Below are 23671 nucleotides of genomic sequence, written 5' to 3'. Positions count from 1 at the left end.
TAAGGAGTGATCCAAATTCAGTGCTTCGGAAGTGAATTAAAAATGTTGTGATACTTTGCCAAATATATAATTTTTGTTTTTTATGATTGTTGATCTCAAATATTTTCAAAAATTTCCAATTTTTCCAGAATGGATTAAGCATTTTTTCGACAAAATTTAAATAATTTCTACCATTTTATTAATATTAGAACAATTAATTAAAACAAGTATATACAGTAGTAAGTTCGGCCGGGGCGAATCTTAAATAACCGCCACCACTAATCAAATATAATAGTTTCCTTGAAAATTCCAGAAGGGTTTGATGACAGATATTTTCCAAACCAGTACGCTTCCCACAGATAAATGTAAAGATTTAATCTATGAAGACTAGATCAGATTCTGAATTTATGAGAACCATTTTTTGTTTGAGTTTTAGAGGAATCATAAACATCTCTCGTAAGTGTGCAAGAATATGATGAAATGACGCTTTGATTTGAAATCTAAAATCTGTAGATTTTCATCCCAATTATTTAAATGATTACGAGAAGGAAAATCTGCATTCAGTTTCAAGCAATTTTCATGATCAGTGCGCCTTCTATACCCCCAATAAGTGAAATCTATATGGAGGCCTTACCAAATGGACCGATAAAACTAAATCGTATACACTTTGTTATGGGTCTAAAATGCCAGTATATCCTCAATTTGTGGCAAATCGGATAAAAACTACAATTTCTAGAAACCCTAGCAGTTAAATCGGGAGTTCTATGTAATGGGAGCAAAACATGGAAGGATACACACAATTGTAGTTATAGAATCTCCAAATCGGAGGGCCGGTTTATAAGGGGGCTATATCAAAAACTGTACCGATACACAATATATTCGGCACACTCTTTATGGCCCTAGAATACCTCTAGATTTTCAATTTCAGCCATATTGGATAAAAACTAGAGATTCTAGAAGCCCAAGAAATAAAATCGGGAGATCGGTCTATATGGGGGTTATATCAAAACATGGACCGATAATCACCATTTTCGCCACATCTCTTTATTTTCCTAGAATACCTCTACATTTCCAATTTTAGGCAAATTGGGTAAAAACTACGGATAGCCCAAGAAGTAAAATCGGTTTATATGGGGGCTATATCAAAACATGGTCCAATAATCAACATTTTCGGCATATCTCTTTATTTTCCTAGAATACCTCTAGATTTCCAATTTCAGACAAATTGGGTAAAAACTACGGATTCTAGAAGCCCAAGAAGTAAAATCGGGAGATCGGTCTATATGGGGGCTATATCAAAACATGGACCGATACTCACCATTTTCGGCACACCTCTTTATGGTCCTAGAATATCTCTAGATTTTCGATTTGAGACAAATTAGGCAAAAATTATCGGCCTATATGGGGCTATATCAGAACATGGTCCGATAATCACCATTTTCGGCACATCTCTTTATTTTCCTAGAATACCTCTAGATTTTCAATTTCAGCCAAATTGGGTAAAAACTACGGATTCTAGAAGTCCATGAAATAAAGTCGGGAGATCAGTCTTTATAGGAACTATACCAAAACATGGACCGATACCCCCCATTTTCGACACACCAATTTGTGGTCTTAAAATACCTCTAGATTTTCAGTTTCAGGCAAATCGGATAGAAAATACACTCTCTAGACGCCCAAGAAGCAAAATCGGGAAATCGGTCCATATGGGCGCCATACCAAAACATGGACCGATAAGCACCATTTTCGGTACACTTTTTGATGGTCTTAAAATACGTCTAGATTTCCAATTTCAGGCTAAGACCCCAAATCGGGATGTCGGTTTATGTGGGGACCATATCAAAACTTGAAGCGATATAGTCCATCTTCGAACGTGACCTGCCTGCAAACAAAAGACGAATCTGTGCTAAATTTCAGGATGATAGATTATTGAAGGCTGTAGCGTGATTACAACATACAGACAGACAGCCAGACGGAGATGCTTATATCGTCTTAGAATATCTCCCTGATCAAGAATATATATACTTTATATAGTCGGAAATCAATATTTCGATGTGTTACAAACGGAATGACAAACTTATTATACTCCCGTCACCATTCTATGGTGGTGGGTATAATAACTTCCTGTTTAGTTAAACTAGAGAACATTTTTGGGAGGATATTTTTTGGAAGTGTTTTTTGAGTTGTGCTTTTAGACCAACTTCAATTTTTTTTTTGCTGGGGCAAAACATATAGAAAGGGCAAATAAAGTAATTTAATTTTATAAAAAAATTTTTAAATCGATTCATTTCTTGGCAAATGAGGAATTCGTGGAATTTGCTAGTATTACTCAAAATGTCTTTGGATTGATTTAAAAGTCGAAAGTTTTTTTTTTCATATTTTTTCCTTGTTTTTAATTTTTACTGAATTAGTATCACATCTGAAGAGTTAATAGGAAACCAATGCATTGGATACTTAAAAAAATTACCTCCGCCCCTTTGTGATAGTAATGAGGCAGACTTTAATACATTTTTTTATAAATCTAAACAAAGTTTTTTCAGTATCATTTTATTTTATTATTATTTTTTCTTTGGACCTGTATCTTAATTTTGAAAGTATATTTAAAATTCTGTTATTTGTTAAAAGTTTCTTATATTATGGGCAAAACTATATAATGCATTGGCGTCAATTTTGCTTTGCAGGAGAAAGTTTTTTCATGTAAATCTCCTTTCACCAAATATGTCCTAATTTTAGAAATAATTCCAGCAAATTTACAATCTCATTCAAATTAAATTGAGCATTTCAATTTCATCTAAGGCCATCTTCAATGCCACACCTAATGTTTGTCATTACCTACTTTTCATAGGAACGAAGTAAAAAAGAAAATCAGTTATTTCAAGCGAAAACCTTTTTGTCCACATTTTATTGTTTCACTGAAAAAAAAAACGAGAAAGGAAATTCTAAAATAAATTTTGTTGAAAACTGTTAGCATACTTCCGTTCGCTTTAAATGTTAATGTTTCTTTAACAGTTTAAGTCTTGGAACTCTTCGTTTTGGCCACTTCTCTACTTTCAGGGCCCCCTTAGTATTGGGTCATGTGTATATCTTCATACGTGCAAAGATGGTACAACTTTTTTACATTATGCGTAAAGTTTTTGCCGTTTTGTTGTTTTAGCAGTCAGTTTTTCTACCATTTAAGGGTCATAGTCTCTGGGCCCAAAAGGAAATAGAATTTGTTGGTACTTGCACGGGGTGAATATTCCAACTTGGCCAAATGTTGTAGCCAATGTTTGGTAACAACGTTTGTTTAGTTGGACTTTTGTTGTCACTTAAGGCAGTCACCATATTGGAGAAAAACAATTGGAAACTAAGAATAAACCACCCTCCCCCGAATAGTGGAATAAAACTTGGAAAATGAAAGAAATGAAACTTTAAAGTTTTGTGTGTATGCGTGTTCTTTTAGTTGACATCAAATTGAATTAAATAACTCCCAAAGCCTTCATACTGCTGCTTAACTGAAAGACCGTAACAGGGTAGACAAGAACAAGCAGCAAGTGTTCCTGTCATTTGTTATGACAACAATGAGATTAGTAAAAAATTAAGTCAAATTAAACAGATGGGCTTTGGTTGGTACTGTGTTTGCAGTGCTCGTCCAAGATGATGAAAAAAACTTTCGCCATACTTTCCTCCAAAGTCTTCAAGTGACAGATTTTCCTGAGACCACAAAATTGCCAGTGAGCAGCAATAGCGGGCGTTGCCCTTGGGTAATAATTAAAATAGAAACTTTGTTGTTGCTCAATCGCAATCTTGGGGGAATTTGGTGTTTTTTGGCTCACTCTCCTTGTGCGGGTAGATACCTTTGTGGTAAGACCTTGAAAAAATTTGCGCTCTAATTTACGTTTTGATGGGCCTCTAAGGACCTTACATCCAACCAATGAACCAAAGATTGGGCACTGGAATGGTGGTGGAAGGTAACGAGGCGACATGTAATAATAATTATATTTTTGTCTTTTTGTGGCACTGAAATAACGCGCTTAATTTTGTGGGTTTCTCGTTGTTATCTCTCTCTTTCTCTCTCTATCTCTCTGTGGCAATGCCGTTCTTTGTGGTTTTTAAAGAAATTTATATTTCAAGCAATTCGTGTGGAAATTTAAGAGGCATTTGAGGCCATCATGAATGTAAATACAAATAGCTATGTGTGGGGGTAAATGGGGCGTATGATGATTATATTTTAATTGCCCATCCATCATACGCACTGGAGGTACTTTGCTAAAATTTGGCCCCTGCTCCATTTCTCAATGCCATCTTTGTTTTTGGTGAATTTCAAGCAAGGGAGATTAATTCCAACTTCTTACTTCAATGACAGTTACGAAATTTATCTTTTGATTCTAGCTGCATTTGAGTGTCTATATAAACATGTATGTATGTGTGTGTATAAAAGGTAGAGAGCGCAGAGTCATTGAGGTCTACAGATTTAATTAGATATTCTCATTAGTGGCCAGTATAATGACAAGAGTATTTCTCTTTAGAATTTATAAAAAAAATCTCACATACTCAAAATGATTTATGACATTGCGCAAAAGAAAAAAAAACGAGTTTCTTTTCATTGAAAACGGAAATGTTCGGAGGGTTTGCAACCACAAGAAACAAAAATTTTAATGATACTTCTAAGGAAAAAGAAAACAGAGTTGAATGAAATAATAACAGGGTTATTTTTCTTTGTAACCGGGCTTTAAGTTTAGTATGTCGAAGATGATCCTTTGAATATTTAGTTTCAAAATCCTTCTTAATCAAAGGGTTAGTTTAGTTTTAATAAAAACAAATTTAAGTGATTTTGTAATGCAACACAGTCATGGGTTATACTCGTGCTTTTTTTTAATTTATTATTATACAGCAATAAATATTCCAAAAAACATCAAATTCTATAATCAGTTTAGATTTGTTCGAATGGACACGAATTATGGCCGACAACGACATCACAAACAGCATGAAAAAGGCTCTGCAGTATATTGGTCTATTCCATGCCAATCGCCGTTTTGAGATGATCGATACTTTGGTAATTTTTAATGCCACCTGTACTCTCAAAAGTAGCCTAGGAGCAGAAGTCCTACGGATTGAGATCTGGGAATTGGCCTTTCTGTATTAGAAATGAATCGAGGAACCTCCTTTTTAAGCCATTCTGGGATAATCGTATCGAAGGTGTCCATTTTCAGCTGCCCTCTTTGGTCAATAAACTCGATTATTTTCTTTGTTACTGACCCTTTTCGTGCAAACGAATCTATCTATCTATCTATCAGTCGGCTGTCAGAAGAGCGGTATAAGAATGACCAGCCACACTTTGTTGATCATCATAAAGGGCGGAACAAAATAGAGTGGGTGGCTATTTCGTTTCATAAACAAGCCACCTAAAGTCAATTCCTGCGAGAGTATTCCCATAAAAATCTACCAGCCAGACGGATTTACATCCAGACGTATGGACTTACTCAGGTTGATTCAAGAAGACATGACCAGAGATGGTCTGTATCAAACTTTTTAAGGTTTGCGACTGTCGCAAAGTTGTAAACGTCGTAAACGTCACATACATGTCGTAAATGTAGAAAAAGTAGCAAATGTCGCAAACTCCAAATACTTCGGACCCTTCAGATAGGCAGCGAATGATATCCAAGATGATGATATATGCGAAGAAGTTTCAATTCTCAGGAATGTTCATAAAATTATTAACGAGTTTGAAAAACTTGAGAATATAGTTATTTCAATTGGAAACTCGAAGCCAAAATTACTATAAACTACTCAATGGTCGGTACTCGTTCATAGTTAACCTTTCACAAATTACTGCAGAAACTGGAAGGAAGGAAAACTACTTAAGTCTTGCATAAGTGAATTGCTGTTTAGAGAGAATTTTATAAAAATCACTTTTTGGCTTATTATAGCCAACTTCCATACTAATTACAAATTTTCAAAATTGTAGCTAGTCATTCGTTGATGCAGCTAAAACTTGGATGGACATTATGGACCATGAAAACCAAGGATACTTTGAAGTTGTGAATGAGAGATGTAAATCTAGTATAATATATAAATACAATATATAGCATTTTTTGCATACCTTTTATCGGGGACCCTAACTAATTTAAATTAAAAAATATTCACAATTTCTTTAATTCCAAATTTGGTTTTCTACGCTAGGTTTACGACTTTTGCGACATACGTATTATACCGTCGTAAACGTATGTCGCAAAAGTCACAGTTTGCGACAGGCCAACCCTGGACATGACACAAATCTCTTCTAAACACATTTTGGAGGTCTTCTTGCTATCATTCTTACTTTTTGTATTGTATCAAGTGATACGATATGAAAAAGAAGATTTGAATTTGTGGCTGGTGACAGAAAATTTACGAAAATATCCTTGCACGGTCGATAATATTACCGTTAAAATCAATTTATGTGATAACCCTAAACTTTTATTTCATTATATTTTAGGAATTCGATTTTTTCATTTATTAAGAAGAGATCGTTTCAAATGCTGAAATGTCTCCATTTAAGGAAATTTAAGCAATCACCACACAATATGCATAGGTATCGCTCTCTCGTGCCTGTAAAAACAAAATTAAAGATATACAACATTTGTCTACCCTTCTTTCATTTCGGTCATTTAAATTCCAATTGAGGTCAGCTACTGGCAGGATTATAAAACAAAAGCTTTGTTGTTATGGCGAAACGAGTATCTGTGCGGCCTTTGTTTGTTTTCCCAACAGAAATCACAAGTATTGTCTGTTTACCTGATGGGAGGGAGCGCCATTAAGCTGCCAACCTCTGTACAGCTGTGGTGGTACATATGCTCCCCGCTCCACTCCTACTAATGTGGTGATCCCTTTGTGCCAGTACCTTTGGCTTTGTGTCGGTATATGGTTTTCATTGTTTGGTTTCGATGACCATTCTACAAAATTAAGTTAGCCATTGGGTTGTGGGTTAATGGTATCCACCATTCACCATTCATACATTAGCATTCCACCAGCATTCACAGCTGGAATGAGTTGAGCTGCACACCTTTTGAGGCTCTTTGGTTTTTATATTGTCCGATATGGTTCCAGTCAGACATGTTGGCCCATACATAACAAGGTTTTAGGTGAAACTATATGCAATATTTTAGTAGAGTTTACGTTTGGCAGGCAGCTGTTGTTTTTGTACCTAGAGTCCCTAAAGCGATTGTTATTTGTTTGCTTTTTCTATGGTAGGCCTTTGGAAACTCAATCGTAGAATAACTAGTGACCAAAGCTGCCAGCGACCAAGCCGAGCAAATGAATATAGAAATCATTATTAAGGTGACTATATTTATGGCAAATTAAGAAACTGTGTTAAATTGGGGGAGGCCAAATGGCAAGTAATATTCCATGACACCCGCAGTCCGCCTACAGAGAGCAGACCATAAAATTTATACACTTTATTATGACAATGTCCCCAGTTGTTGGTTAGCCCGCGCAAAAGTCTAACGACCAAAAAATCGACCCAGAATAAGCACCCAGAAAACATTAATGGTACGAAATGATAATGATAGGCTATAATTTTAAGAATTATTACCTTTAATTACAAGGAGACTTTTGTTTTTGGTTTTTTGCTAAGGCATGGAGGTCGAGATCTAGTTTATTTCACTGAGTTCCAGTGAAAGTGAATTTCACAAATGTGCACAGTACATTAAATAACTGACAAAGGTTGTGTTAATTGTAACATAAAATTTATTTTTTCTTCATCTTATGAAACAAAACGAAAATAGCTTCAAATGATGGCACAGACTTATGAGAATAATTTTTTTGCCAGCTTTCAAGAGGTAATTAAGTGGGTTAAATTTTCTAGAGTCTTGTTAAATATCACAGGGAGTCTGTAATAAAGGGTTCATAAGACTGCACATTTTTTGGATTTTTGAAATGGTTTGGTTGGGATGATTGTTATTTTCTATTTGAGTCAAAATGCGGAGACTTTTCCCATTGGTTTTATAGTTTTTTATTAAAGAATTTAAAACCATAATAAATTATGATATTAAATGAGATAGGTACTAACAACAAAGGTTTTCGACCTATCCATTGGTTTTATGAAAATGAAATAAGTCATTTTGACGATATTCCTACAAGAATGAATCTCAAAGTAACCTTGAGTGACATACAAGACATATTTCTGAAAATAAAAATACTTATAAAGCCCATATAAAAATTCATCTATTGTAGATTATAGATACACTAAGGTTAGGTGGCATCCACCACTTAGGGAAGCTTTGAAATACTGAGAAATGTCACCAGCAGTACTGAGGTGGGAAAATCCACAGCTGAAAAACTTTTTAGTGTTCGGTCGAAGCAGGAATCGAACCCACGACCTTGTGTATGCAAGGCGGGCATGCTAACCATTGCATCACGGTGGCTCCCACTCTTTGAGGAGGTGGATAAACATATAGGTAGGAATTGAGGCGGATGCACTTACCTGATCCTAGTTTGGCCACAGTGGTGCAATGCCGAACATTCCAAAACCAAATACAAAAAAAAAAATCAACGGTGGTTTAGCCCGCCTCAGTAATGTTGGCGACATTTCTGAGTGTTTAAAAGCTTCTTTAAGTGGTTACACAGCAATGTGGAACTCCGTTCGGACTTGGCTATAAAAAGGAGGTCCCTTGTCATTGTGCTAAACCTAAAATCGGGCAGCACTCAGGGATAACAGAAAAGTGAGCCTGAAATTTCGCACTGTAACTAGACCTTACCTTACCTAACTTAGTGGGAGGTCTCTTTCCCTCGGTTCTATAGGTGGACTCTTAAAATCGGAAGAAACTTCTGGCTTCTCACCGATTCAGCTATAGTATGAATCCTCTTCAGACCTGCCCGATATGCTGTTTGATCTAGAGGATCTATTTTGTAGCGTGGGTATCGCGCCTTTGGTAATGAAGATTAACCCTTATATTCCTGGATGGTGGTTGTCTATCCATAAAATGATGGTTTGGAGATATCCATAAAATGATGGTTTGGTTTCTTTGACGAGGTGGTCCTCAAATTGATTGCTCAAATTGATTGCCCAAGTGCTGCTGGCAATCAATTTGAGGACCTTGCGCAGTGGCGTAGTCAAGCAACTTAAAGGGGTGGTCAGATGTGACCCTGAGAATCGTAGAGTAGTTTATAGTCGGAATTGTTTCGGCATCGACTCTGCCGTTCAACGTGTTTTTGGACTTATTATACCCTAAACCACATAGTGGTCGGGGTATAATAAGTTTGATCGGCCAAAAATGTGCCTACCAGAAATATTGATTTTAGACCCCATAAAATATATACCGATCGACTCAGAATCACCTCCTGAGTCGATCTAGCGCTTGGTGTCCGTCCTTCCGTCCGTCCGTCCGTCCATGTATTTGTTGTTCACAGGATTCCGGTCGCAATTATTAACCGATTTTGATGAAATTTGGTACAGGGAGTTTTTTGGGCACAAGGACAAACGCTATTGAATTTGGAAGAAATCGGATCAAATTTAGATATAGCTCCCATATATATGTATCGCCCGATTTCGACAAATGGGGTCACGTTGCGCTTTTTTTTCAAACGGATCGTCATCAAATTTGGCAAAAGCTAATCTTTTCCATCGCCCTTCAAGTCTGCAAAATTTCATCCAAATCGGTTCAGATTTAGATATAGCTCTCATATATATGTATCGCCCGATTTTTCTAAATTTGGCTATAAAACCCTTATTTATCAACCGATCTTACTCAAATTGGGCTAAATGTAGTCTTCTATAGCACTTACTATATGTGCAAAAAATCATCGAAATCGGTTCAGATTTAGCTATAGCTCCCATATATATGTACCGCCCGATTTTTCTAAATTTGGCCATAAAACCCTTATTTATCAACCGATCTTACTCAAATTTGGTTAAATGTAGTCTTCTATAGCACTAACTATATGTGCAAAAAATCATCGAAATTGGTTCAGATTTCGATATAGCTCCCATATATATGTATAGCCCGATTTTCCCAAATTTGGCCATAGAACGCTTATTTATTAACCGATCTTACTAAAAGTTGGCTAGATCCAGTCCTCTATAGTACTAACTATATGTGCAAAATTTCATCGAAATCGGTTCAGATGTAGATATAGCTCCCATATATGTATCACCCGATTTTTAAAAATTCGCCCCTAATAACTTTATGTTTGACCATACAGGCCTCATTTCTTAACTGATCTTACTCAAATCTTGCACAAGGTAACCTTTTGTGGTATTAATCAAACCCGAAAAATATTATGCAAATTGGTTCAGATTTAGATATAGCTTCCATATATATGCATCGCTCGATTTTCCCAAATTTGGCCATAGTACTCTTATTTATTAACCAATGTTACTCAAATTTCAAATTTTGATGTACTAGCCGATCGTACTTATACGTACTTGTAGCTCTTACATAAGAATATTGCTCGATTTTTACAAATTTGTATTTATTACCCACACTAATTTAACGATTTTCTCTTTTTTAATAATGAGCTCAATATTAGTGGCATACTAACTCCGTAGGTGCAATATCAACACAGCCAGTGTTGCTAGAAGTATGGGAAATTCCCTATATTTAGCGTCTTGTAGGGACGTAGTGCCACAATGTAGGACATTTTCACTTAACACAATTTGTAATAATTTTTACATTTTGGTGGCTCTAGAGGAGGAAATTAGAAGCCGGCAAGGCTTGATCTTTAACAATGTGTGGTAAACTTTATTCCTGTAGAAAATTTTGTCAGCATTTTATTTCTATAGAACAGTTTGTCAAAATTGTATTTCTATAGAAATTTTTTTCAAAATACTATTTCTATAAAAAATTTTCTCAAAATTTTATTTCTATAGAAAAATTTCTCACAAAAATTTGTTTATAGAAACTTTTTCGAAAACTTTATTTTTATAAAGATTTAACAAAAAAAAAAAATACTAATTGGGTAGAATTCTTCCAACTGTGGCAACCGTGGTCGTAATACAAATTTATATTCTAAGTTATATACGTTGCATATTCATGTTTTAAGATAATAAAGTACTTGGAACCATTTTTGTTTTGTTAATTTTTTTAAATTTAACGAAAAATATAGTAGGGAAAATTGTTTGGGAATGTATAGGAAAGTAGTGAACTTTTTTTTGTCCTTGTAGGGTAAAACGAACATTTTCCCTGGCAACATTGACTATGAGCTATAGTCAGATTGACGCAAAGCACCCATGGACATGTACCCCTTAATTTTCTTAAATATGCAACTACGGTTTATCTCCCAGACCTATATGTTACCCCACAAATGCTTATGATTACTAATTCTGTAATGGTGGTTTAGGGTATGATATAGTCGGCCCCGCCCGACTTTCTACTTTACTTACTTGTGTTTTCGTTTCATTTTGCATAACGGAATATAAAAGTGACAAATTGGGAACAGTGACGATTGATTGTCTCCTTTAGTCCTATTCATCTGCCTTCGAAAAATTCGTTTTCCCGAAATGATTTCCTTATTCGTCTGACAACATTTGTCGATCAGAAAAATAGATCAATGGATCGGTCCCAATACGACCTTGATGAGGAAGGAGGCGAAGCTGATGCGCTATTAAGGTGAAAGAGAATATTTTTCTTCGCCAAGCTGACCATTCAGCGTTAAATCGGAAGCATCAAACAATACCCAAAAATGGTTTCCAGCTGCATTGGTTGTCTACATTGAGCATAGGAATAGAATATTTAATTTATTTATTATTATTATAATAAACTTTAAAGCATTACTCTAAGTTATTTGTATTCGACCCACCGTGCTTCATAAATATACAAGGAAACGGTCCGATTTGTTCCAATCAATATTTATTTAAATACATTTCAATTCATATCGGCCGTGTCTTCATTTTCCCCTTTTTTTCGGTTACTTAAACAAAAATGTGACACCTAAAGTAAAATGGGCTTAAAAAAGGGATCGGTTAAAGGCAAATGTGTAGGTGTAGGTGTGTGTGCGGGCGGGTGTATATGACCAAAAATATTCAGAATAATGTGATTTTCTTTGTAAAGCAAAATTGTCCTCATTCTTATGCTTACTCGCACTCACTGTTATTATGCAAATAGTCTTATTTTTTATTTTTTCTTTCGAGGAGGAGAAATGGCAAAGGACCTTCAGGCTTTGGTTGTTTAACAGATCACTGTAGAGAGAGAGAGAGAGAAAAAAAAAATAAGGAACAAATCTGTTTTGTGTAACATATTTAAGCAAATTAGTTTCGTTTAGGGTCCCTTTGTGTTGTTGGCCATTATATCGAAATTTTGTTCGTTTTTCTTCACTTGAATGATTCGGTACATTTGGAAAATTCGATTACATTTAAGAAAATTATGCTAAAATGTTATTGATTCTTCTTCGTTTCTTTCCTTTGCTGCTCTTCTTTCGGTTTGTCTCTAAAGTCATGTCCTTGAAGGTGATAGAATTGTATGTAAAAAAAGGATTGCTTTGGGCATGAGTTTACATTGTCAAGAGGATAAGTAGAAACAACTTGTATTTGAAAATGAAAATGTATTTTTCATTAAGGACAGATTTCTCTTTTATTAAATTTTGGAGTATGTCCTTAAGTTGCTCACATGAAATGAAGTGTTTCCAAGCATGAGTCATGTAAGCTCAATGAGGAGGAAACAAGTCTTCTGGAAATGTGTAAATATTGATGCGATTGCAAAGGAAAAAAATGAACAAATTTAATTTTTCTCTATATTGGATAAAGGATTTGTTTGAAACTGATGAAAGGATTAATGAAACAATTTTAATTTTGTTGACATTTTTTACGGCATTTGTTTTAAATGGAAAAGAAATATAATATGTACTTATATATTCAATAAAAAATTGTTGTAGGGTCTTGAAGTTTGATCATTGGGAATGAAATATTTAAATTATAATAATAAACAATATAATATTTATAATAATTTAATATATATATATATATATATTTTTTTTTTAATCGGAAAAACGTTTCCTATTTTTTTCTTGCACTAATTGAAAAATGCAACATTTAATTTTAAAAAAAGTTATGTGTTACATAGGTGATAAACAATAATTTTGATTCGTTTTGTTTTGTTATTGTTGGTTTATTCTTCAATCATTTCATTGTTTTTGATTTCAGCTTAAAACCATGCATTGACTATACTACAAGTCTAGCTTACTCAACAGAGGAAAAGAATGTTTGTCAAATTTATTTGGGCAAAGCCCTATAGACTGCAAGATTAGGTTAGGTTATGTGGCAGCCCGATGTATCAGGCTCACTTAGACTATTCAGTCCATTGTGATACCACAGTGGTGAACTTCCCTCTTATCACTGAGTGCTGCCCGAATCCATGTTGAGCTCAATGACAAGGGACCTCCTTTTTATAGCCGAGTCCGAACGGCGTTCCACATTCCGTTCCACCACTTAAAACTATCAACCAATTATCAGTATAAATTGAGGCAGTTCACTAAACCCAAAGTGAACCACACTTGAACCTTCCGAAAAAAAAAGGTTTATGGTAGCCGGCCTTTGCCGAAACAAATTTCTACATTAAAAATTTAATGTAGAATTTTAAATGAACTGACATATTTGCGTCGGCTTAGGCATCAAGAATGGATTGAGTCATTCTCTACTAAGTACACGGTTGAAAAAGACTGTTTTTCATATGTTTGGCTATAAACATTATATGTTTGGAACACAAATTTTTAAACACAATATTTTTGAGTGCAAGCATATAATGTTCATAAACTAGCATAACATGTTTGGGACATATATGTTAATATGTTAGAACATATTATGTTTGGGACATAAAATGTTTGTAAATATAATATGCTTGGATGCAAACATATATTAATTTAGAAATAGCCTATAAACATATATGTGTTTAGTAGCTTGGAGCGCTATTTAACAGGGAGCGATATTGAATTAAGTTGGCGGTTGTGGCTTGTTATTACAAAATTAACATTTTATTTTTCCTTGGGCAATTGATCAGCTACTTCTTTGATCCTTACACGGATGAAAAAGACTGTTTTTCATATGTTTGGCTATAAACATTATATGTTTGGAACACAAATTTTTAAACACAATATTTTTGAGTGCAAGCATATAATGTTCATAAACTAGCATAGCATGTTTGGGACATATATGTTAATATGTTAGAACATATTATGTTTGGGACATAAAATGTTTGTAAATATAATATGCTTGGATGCAAACATATATTAATTTAGAAATAGCCTATAAACATATATGTGTTTAGTAGCTTGGAGCGCTATTTAACAGGGAGCGATATTGAATTAAGTTGGTGGTTGTTGCTTGTTATTACAAAATTAACATTTTATTTTTCCTTGGGCAATTGATCAGCTACTTCTTTGATCCTTACAAACTGTGTGGTCCGCTGTTCGAATCCCCGTCCGACAAAAGGTAAAATTAAAATAAAAAGAATCATACAATTGAATAATTTCTTCTACAATGTTTGTATTACAGAAAAACGTGCTAAGAACTAAAAAATATCGTGGAAGTGAGAAAGATGTGGGGGAATATACAATTGGGCAGAAACAAAATTTTGAGCATTCAGGTCGAAAACCTATGTTGTTAGCACCTATATTACCTGTTTATTTTCATAATTCATTATGATTGTAAATATATAAATAAATAATAAAATTTTGAGCACAATATTGTTTGGGAGAATTTTTGTTAAGCATATAATATTTTTGGGTGCAAAATGCTTCCAAACATATTATATGTTCACATAATAACATATTGTTTTTTGGAAGACAACATTATTGAATTTGGATGCAAAAATACAAAATGTTTGGAACTTAGACTACCCAAACATATATTGTTTAGACCAATATGCTTTCAAATATATTATATATTGGAAGAGATCAAACATATAAATGTTTGGGCAATGCCCAAAAATATATATGCTTGAAGCAAAATATGTTTGGGAGTATATGTTACAGAAGCGATTTTTTGTGAGCGTGTACAAACTGTGTGGTCCGCTGTTCGAATCCCCGTCCGGCAAAAAGTAAAATTAAAAAAAAATTATAAAATATAACAATTTCTTCTACAATGTTTGCATTACAGAAAAAGGTGCTAAGAACTAAAAAATCTCGTGGAAGTGAGAAAGATGTGGAAGAATATACAATTAGGCAGAAACAACATTTTGAGCATTCAGATCGAAAACCTATGTTGTTAGCACCTATATTACCTGTTTATTTTCATAATTCATTATGATTGTAAATATATTTATATATAAATAAATAAAATTTTGAGCACAATATTGTTTGGGAGAAATTTTTTTAAGCATATAATATTTTTGGGTGCAAAATGCTACCAAACATATTATATGTTCACATAATAACATATTGTTTTTTGGAAGACAACATTATTGAATTTGGATGCAAAAATACAAAATGTTTGGAACTTAGACTACCCAAACATATATTGTTTAGACCAATATGCTTTCAAACATATTATATATTGGAAGAGATCAAACAAATAAATGTTTGGGCAATACCCAAAAATGTATATGCTTGAAGCAAAATATGTTTGGGAGTATATGTTACAGAAGCGATTTTTTGTGAGGGTGTACTTATCGATTGGTACATACCATTCACATCGAAAGCTCAATCGTTTTGGTTCACTACTATTTTACTTCTGGGCCACATTTGATGTCTGTATGTTGGAAAATTATGAAAAATTTCTATATTTGTAGAAAATTTGACAAATGCTAGACACTTGCGGTTGAATATGTTTCACGTATAATAAAGAAACTGTATGTGCCAAATCTGAATTTGATCGACAGCCATATGATCTATTTGCTGTCAACCTTGTGTCAATAAAAAAAATTATCTTATATAACCTATATTTTTATGGTATATTTATATGCACATCAATTTTTATAGTACCCTCTTCACATTCAGGATACGTGTCCAATTAACAAAAGCTTTTGCCTTAAATAGGTTTCAGGCTTGTTTTTTGTCAATCGTACATTTTTTTCAGAAGTTTATACATGACAAATGTTAAATATATGTTTGAAATATTAATTGAGGGAAACGAGTACAGCAAAAACTAAACATGGGATTTTTTATGTATTCTCGAAAAAAAAACAAATCCTTTATTATAATTAATTGGCTCATTTCAGTTACTTTAAATTTAACATATTAAATTAAATGATTTGCATGATTTGTATTAAAGCTAAGATATTATTTATATAAAACGTTTGGTAAAATTATATCTGATTTTTTTTTTATAGAAAACCTAAAATCCCATATGTTATGCTATTATTTGTCATTCGTTTCCTGGAAATGTGAATAATCTATGGCTTTAAATGATTATTTGTTAATTATTATCATATAATTTGAGTAATTTGCTTTAACTATTCTTTTAGCCAGCTATTGTTTTATTTATATTTAATGCAATCAATTAAATGACAGCAATATAGGCATGTGCTAAAATGAGAGATATGTGATATATTAAGCGTTTATTTGAACAGATTTATCTACTTTGGCAATAATTTATTAATGTCAGATAAACAATTTGAACGAAATCATTTGAAATTGAAATTATATAAATTAAAAGGTAATGAAAAAAACCATATATATCGAATTTTATGGAGTTTTGAGAATTTATTTCGATTAAAATTTAAATCGGAGTGATTTTATTGGCCTTGGAGTCATCAACATATGGGATTACTTGCACCTAGCACACTACTCGAATCTGTCTGCGAAGTTTAGTTATATCAATGCCACTAATCAAGTAAAGGTAATCAAAGTATAGAAAAGTAAAAGTTCTGAAATTATAGATTTATAAGTCGTCTAAAATTTCACGTAAATCTAAGCAAAAAATAAATATATATATACTCTCCAATTCAATTGAACCAATATATACTCACCGTGAGGAAATGTGAGTTAGATTAAAGTGTTGACTATTTTGTTCAATTTGAACTCTAACCCGAATTCCACAAAAATACATCACGACCGACTCCCACCCATAAGTAAGGTGGCAGCCCGATGTATCAGGATCACTGAGACTATTCAGTCCATTGTGATACCACAGTGGTGAACTTCTCTCTTATCACTGAGTGCTGCCCGATTCCATGTTAAGCTCAATGACAAGGGACCTTCTTTTGATAGCCGAGTCCGAACGGCGTTCCACATTGCAGTGAAGCCACTTAGAGAAGCTTTGAAACCCTCAGAAATGTCACCAGCATTACCTGTTGTGTTAAAATTCAAATGGTGCAATGGTTACCATGCCCGCCTTGCATACACAAGGTCGTGGGTTCGATTCCTGCTTCGACCGACTGCACCAAAAAGTTTTTCAGCGGTGGATTATCCCACCTCAGTAATGCTGGTGACATTTCTGAGGGTTTCAAAGCTTCTCTAAGTGGTTTCACTGCAATGTGGAACGCCGTTCGGACTCGGCTATAAAAAGGAGGTCCCTTGTCATTGAGCTTAACATGGAATCGGGCAGCACTCAGTCATAAGAGAGAAGTTCACTACTGTGGTATCACAATGAACTGAATAGTCTAAGTGAGCCTGATTCATCGGGCTGCCACCTAACCTAACCTAGGATCATCACACAACAGACAAAAATTCTAGCTGTGTAAATTTTCAAATCGGTTTAAAAAAAATCTGGATTTAGAATTCAAAATATTATAAAAAATAATAGATGAACAATTTACTTAATTTGTTCGATTTACCTAAATCCGTCACGATAACCATACAAAAATTACGATGGTTTCTCAGCCGAAAATTATGTTTGGACCGTATTTGAAGATAACTAAAATTTGATCTTAGATTTTGACTAGAAAATTTAGCTTATGGACAGACAAACAGAAGCCCCTAAATCATTATATTGATAATGGACACTAAGTAGTTTGACTGAAGATTTCATGGATCTATTTCGATTTCTTTTGCAAATTGTTCCTTGTCATTGAGCTAAAGCTCGAATCTGGCAGCACTGTGGTATCACAATGAACTTAATAGTCTAATTGAGCCTGAAATAACGGGTTGCATATATGCCTACCATAATCTTGTTCCACAGTAGTGCCTATTTTCAAAAAGTGATACAGGAAGATCGTCATGAGGTTAAAAAGAAAAAACCAGGCTTCCCTAACACGTCGGCTTACTTCTAAACCCGTTTCCGGCTTGTTATGAGGTCTATCTTCTCATTTCCATCATATCCTTCATGTTTTTCAGGGACGCGGGAGCAATTCCATAACAAATCGAATTCCATTCAGTCCCCATTTCTGGACTGGGTCAAGCCCTGGAAAATCTCTTCTTTTAAATTATATTATATTATCTTTTACAAGCAGGTTAGGGACATAATTAGTATTGCAAAGATTCTACTTCATCATCCGTTGCTGGCATTCGGCACAAATAAGCTCTCATGTGTAGGTTTCCGGTCATGATTTCTACGACCCCTCCGACTGTCGTCCCACCCTATTTCAGTAGTTCCATATCGTTTTATTATGCTGTTCCTATCGCTTTATGGGTTGCCCACGTTCGGATTAGCGTAACCCCTATAAACTTCTTTAGTTCACTTCTCTTTGTATCCGATGTAATTTGCGTATATGTTTGCTATTATTCCGATTGTCGGATTGGGAACTCGATGTTTGAGGCCGTCTCGAACGGCATTTACTTTACTCTGGTGTTTGTTCTGGATCGCAATTTACATGAAAACTGTATTGAAAAATTGAGAAATATTTAAACTTGCCAATTTTTTTTCTTTAAATTCATTGAGTTTGGGTTCAGAGTAGGCAATCAATTTTAGTTTGATTTGATGTTCATTGGTTTCAGTTTGGCTTAAAGGCAAAATCAATTGATTCAGATATTTATCTCCGATCTACCCACATTTATCCCAATTTTAGAAAAAAAGGAAAGGAAAGAAATGTATTAGATGTATTGCCTAGACGCCTTCTATTCCTATGAACTTTGGATAATCTAATACTATGATTATCGTCGAGACAATGAATTAACTAATTGACTGATTTTTTGTGTCATGTAGTATAATCTGCTCAAATATATTTAGGTCAATTTTTTTCTTTTTATGGACTATGCGTTTTTAGTATTTTAGATTTTTTTTATATATGTCCCAGCTAAGGGGATGTCATTATTTTTTGAGCTTATGTTGAAAATATTAAAACAAAAATATTTTCCTGCATTTAATTTAAATCCTTTTTCTGCTTATTAAGGTCTACATTCCTATTATTTTTCAGTTCCACTATGCATTCTACATAATTCTATATATTTGAAATGAAAGAAATCATACTATTGTTATTATAAAATTTCCATATGATACAATAGTATATGCATGAACGACTTTTGAAAGTATAAACATACCTACAAATATTTTTTAACATTGTAGTAAAAAGTAGAGAAATCTGTACAATGAAGTTCAATAAAATTCCTATTCATATGCTCTTACCAATTGTTTGGATTTTCTTTTATTTCACATAACTATACGATCAAGTTCTTGAAATCGAAAGAATGTGAAAAGAATAGTTTTGCTATAGAATCGACACAACTTGAGTATTCTTTATCTTTAAATATACGAAAATATAAAAGTGGGTTGCAATAAATGTAAGCACTTGAGGAAAAGAAAAATGATGTCGAACTTATTTTTTGTATTATACTTTATACCTTTTTGATTAAATCCCTGGTTTTCTGACTACACGCATATGCTGCTAATATTTTCCTGAGATTGTCAAATGTAGTTTGTTATACAAAATTGTAATTATCCTAAGGGAAATGGATCAATACCAATACCGGTCCATTGTGTGTATGGATCAGTCTCAATTCTGCTTAAAATGGTCACTTTAACCCTTAAATGCACGAGAACACCGATTCCTCTGAAAACATATATCCAAAATGGTAGAAAAGAACATCTGCACATTGTTTTCTTTTTTGCAAACTACTATGGTTGTATCGTAATATATACAGTACGCATCAAATTAAGTTTATGTTTGGAAATAATTAATTTGATTTAAATAGAGATATTTTACACTATTCAGTTTTTTTTCATCAACATTACTTATATCTCTCTGAAAAAGCATATTTTTTAAAACTGTATTATGATCTTTTAAATGCAAAAAACTTTATTTCGTAGAATTCGGTCAAAATTTTAAGCCGTAAGAATTTTTTTTCTGGTTGTATCTTTAAAGATACAGTGCGCATTTAAGGGTTAACATGTTCTTGTCATTGACGGGTTAATTTATACTTTATGACAATATTTGGACTCATTCCAAAGGACACATTCTGCGGCAATTTAGTAGGACCACCCCATAGGCAGATTTCAGGAAAGGCTTGATGGCAGCCCGATGTATCAGGTTCACTTAGACCATTCAGTCCATTGTGATAAAAAACACATAGGGACCTGTTCCATTTTGAGAATCCGAATCGCACTAGAAAGTAAAAAAATCAGTAAATGTATAGTTCAAATTCCAATTTCAAAACCAAGGCAGAAAAAAAATCAAAACTTATGTGAATATTTAAAAAATGTGTCAAACTGTAGCACCTGTGCTGTGATAGGTTCGTTAGTGGTAATTTCTACCAATTTCCCGTAGCAGTTTCATAAAAAATTTTAGTTATTCGGGTCCCTTTATTACATATTTTTTGAAAATTTAGTAATTAGTTGTTAATAGTTCCCGAGTGATTCTTAGTCACAGTCGCCTATAAACGTATATTTTTCCATTGTAATTACATCGTTAAGAAAATTTCATTCAAAATTTTTCATTTTTGTTATCATCTTCTTGTGTTGAACTACCTTAATATCTACACAGACATATTGTCACAATACTCACAACCTTTAGACAATATGCATATATAGACATACCGAGTCGTTTTCCAACGATTGATTTCGTAATTTTCTCAAGAGTATTCGTTACGTGATGCTTAAGTGCGTTCGTTTTATGTGTAGCCATTGTTGGTGTTCTCATACTCTTGCCGATGCTGCTGCTGACTACTTCCTGAGCTGCACACGACCCATATTGTTCATGTGTATCGTAACGTATTCAATTGTGTATGACACTTTCAATAAAAAAATGCAAAAAAAAAAACTGAAAATAAAGCGAATTGTTATTTAAAAATGACAATGACGAAGAGCAACAGAAGCAGCATTGTCAGTAGCGAGAGTATGAGAAACACAACAGACCGAACAAATAAATTGGAGCAAAGGGAATGGAAAATAGCTGAAAATCGTATAAATTTCAATATCACACAATGATACCATTCCAACGCCTTCGACAGCACCCCCTTGAGTAAAATTTCTATAGCAATGTTTTCCAACCACCCCCTTTGTATGCCCTGTCATATGTAAATGCTTTTGTTCTGTTGCTCAGTTGTTGATTATTGAGGCAGAATGAGTTGGAATCATTTGATTTGGAAATACATGTATCATAATGCAATATAATTTGGAAAATCAACGACATTAATAAAAATGCAGTTAAATGTAAGGAACGAAGTGACTTTCATGATAATGACACAGTAATGCATATGTGCAAGGGGCAAATAGGTATAATAATCATAATAAATATACGCCACCTTGGATCAGATGTGAAATCTTTTTTTGTCTTATTTTATATATGAAATGAATTAGAGTCCAGCGATGTAACTATGTGATATCCCCCATCAAGCAAAAGTCGCAAAGTAAAACTTTGGCCCATATTCTATAATTTCCTTAATTTAATAAAATTTTTGTTAGCTAAGGAAAACTACTTAATTCACAGCCCTTCAATTATTGTTAGGTAAATATTTTAAAAAATTAAAAATTTTGCTGGAGCAGAGAGAAATTTCAAAGATATCAATTTCCTATAAGATATGAGCTATAATGAAGGAGACGAGAGAGACACATGGTGTCTCTGGCAAATTGCTCAGGATCTGTCCCTGAGTCGATATAGCCATGTACGTCCATCCGTCTGTTTGTTTGTGAACACATTTTTGTAATCAAAGTCAGTCCAATCGTCTTCAAATTTGCCCCAAGTTTCTATTTAGGATCAGAATAGAACCCTATGGATTTTGGAAGAAATCGGTGCAGATCTAGATATAGCTCCCATATATATCTTTCGCGCGATATGGACTTATATGCCCCCATAAAACAGAGTTTTACCCTGATTAGCTTGAAATTTTGCAGAAGGAGTACAATTAGTAGTATAGTGAAGTGTGCTAAATTTTATTGAAATCGAGTCAGATATAGGTATAGCTCACATATACCATATATCTTTCGTCCGATATGGACCTATATGGTCCCAGAAGCAAGAGTTTTACCCCGATTTGCTTCCCCAGAAGCCAGAGTTTTACCCTGATTTGCTTGAAATTTCGCGCAATTAGTAGTACAGTTAAGGCACTAAATTTGATCGAAATCGTTGCAGACTTAGATATAGCTCCCATATGTATATTTCAATCGAGCCAGATTTACTCTGATTTGTTTGAAATTTTCCTATACCTCTAATACATAGCTATTGACTGATAAATCATAAATTCACTTTTGTGAAATTGCATAAAAATTTCTGTACATTTACATTTTTCCATATTTTTTTCAAACATTGCCCAAGGGCATTAACCGATTTAAATTTTAAGCCAAGATAAGTCTAAAAAATTATATATATACATATATAGACCGCAGCAAACTGGAAGAATTGGAGATAGTATCGAAAATGTGGATCCACAAAGTGGTGAGGGAATAAAATAACAGGTTGGCTGATAAGTCCCCGGTCTAACAAAGAAAAACACATTTTTTGTCAAAATTCGTTTTTATTATTCAACATAGTTCCCTTCAGGAGCGATACAACGATTATAACGACCTTCCAATTCTTTGATACCATTTTGGTAGTACTCCTTCGGTTTTGCCTCAAAATAGTCCTCAGTTTCGGCGATCATCTCTTCATTGCAGCCAAATTTTTTCACTGCGAGCATTCTTTTGAGTTCTGAGAACAAGAAAAAGTCGCTGGGGGCCAGATCTGGAGAATACGGTGGGTGGGGAAGCAATTCGAAGCCCAATTCATGAAATTTTGCCATCGTTCTCAATGACTTGTGGAACAACACTTTTTTCCTCTTCATATGGGGCCGTTTTGCCGCGATTTCGACCTTCAAACGCTTCAATAACGCCATATAATAGTCACTGTTGATGGTTTTTCCCTTCTCAAGATAATCGATAAAAATTATTCCAAGCGCATCCCAAAAAACAGAGGCCATTACTTTGCCAGCGGACTTTTGAGACTTTCCACGCTTCGGAGACGGTTCACCGGTCGTTGTCCACTCAGCCGACTGTCGATTGGACTCGGGAGTGTAGTGATGGAGCCATGTTTCATCCATTGTTACATATCGACGGAAAATCTCGGGTGTATTACGAGTTAACAGCTGCAAACACCGCTCAGAATCATCAACACGTTGTTGTTTTTGGTCAAATGTGAGCTCGCGCGGCACCCATTTTGCACAGAGCTTCCGCTTATCCAAATATTGATTAATGATATGACCAACATGTTCCTTTGATATCTTTAAGGCCTCTGCTATCTCGATCAACTTCATTTTACGGTCATTCAAAATCATTTTGTGGTTTTTTGATGTTTCCGTCGGTAACCACCTCTTTCGGGCGTCCACTGCGTTCACCGTCCTCCGTGCTTATTTCACCATGATTGAGTTTTGCATACCAATCAATTATTGTTGATTTCCCTGGGACAGAGTCCGGAAACTCATTATCAAGCCAAGTTTTTGCTTCCACCGTATTTTT

General features: G+C 34.2%; 1 protein-coding gene across 1 annotated transcript in view; it reads left to right on the top strand.

Annotated features, from left to right (window-relative positions):
* LOC142223212 (uncharacterized) overlaps positions 1 to 23671 on the top strand; it is a 284670-nt gene that overhangs the window by 38210 nt on the left and 222789 nt on the right. The window lies entirely within an intron of this gene.

The sequence above is a fragment of the Haematobia irritans genome, chromosome 2 (assembly GCF_050003625.1).
Source record: "Haematobia irritans isolate KBUSLIRL chromosome 2, ASM5000362v1, whole genome shotgun sequence".
NCBI classification, from domain to species: Eukaryota; Metazoa; Arthropoda; class Insecta; order Diptera; family Muscidae; genus Haematobia; species Haematobia irritans.
The sequence above is the reverse complement of the archived record's forward strand: the minus strand, read 5'-3'. Positions and strand labels throughout refer to the sequence as shown.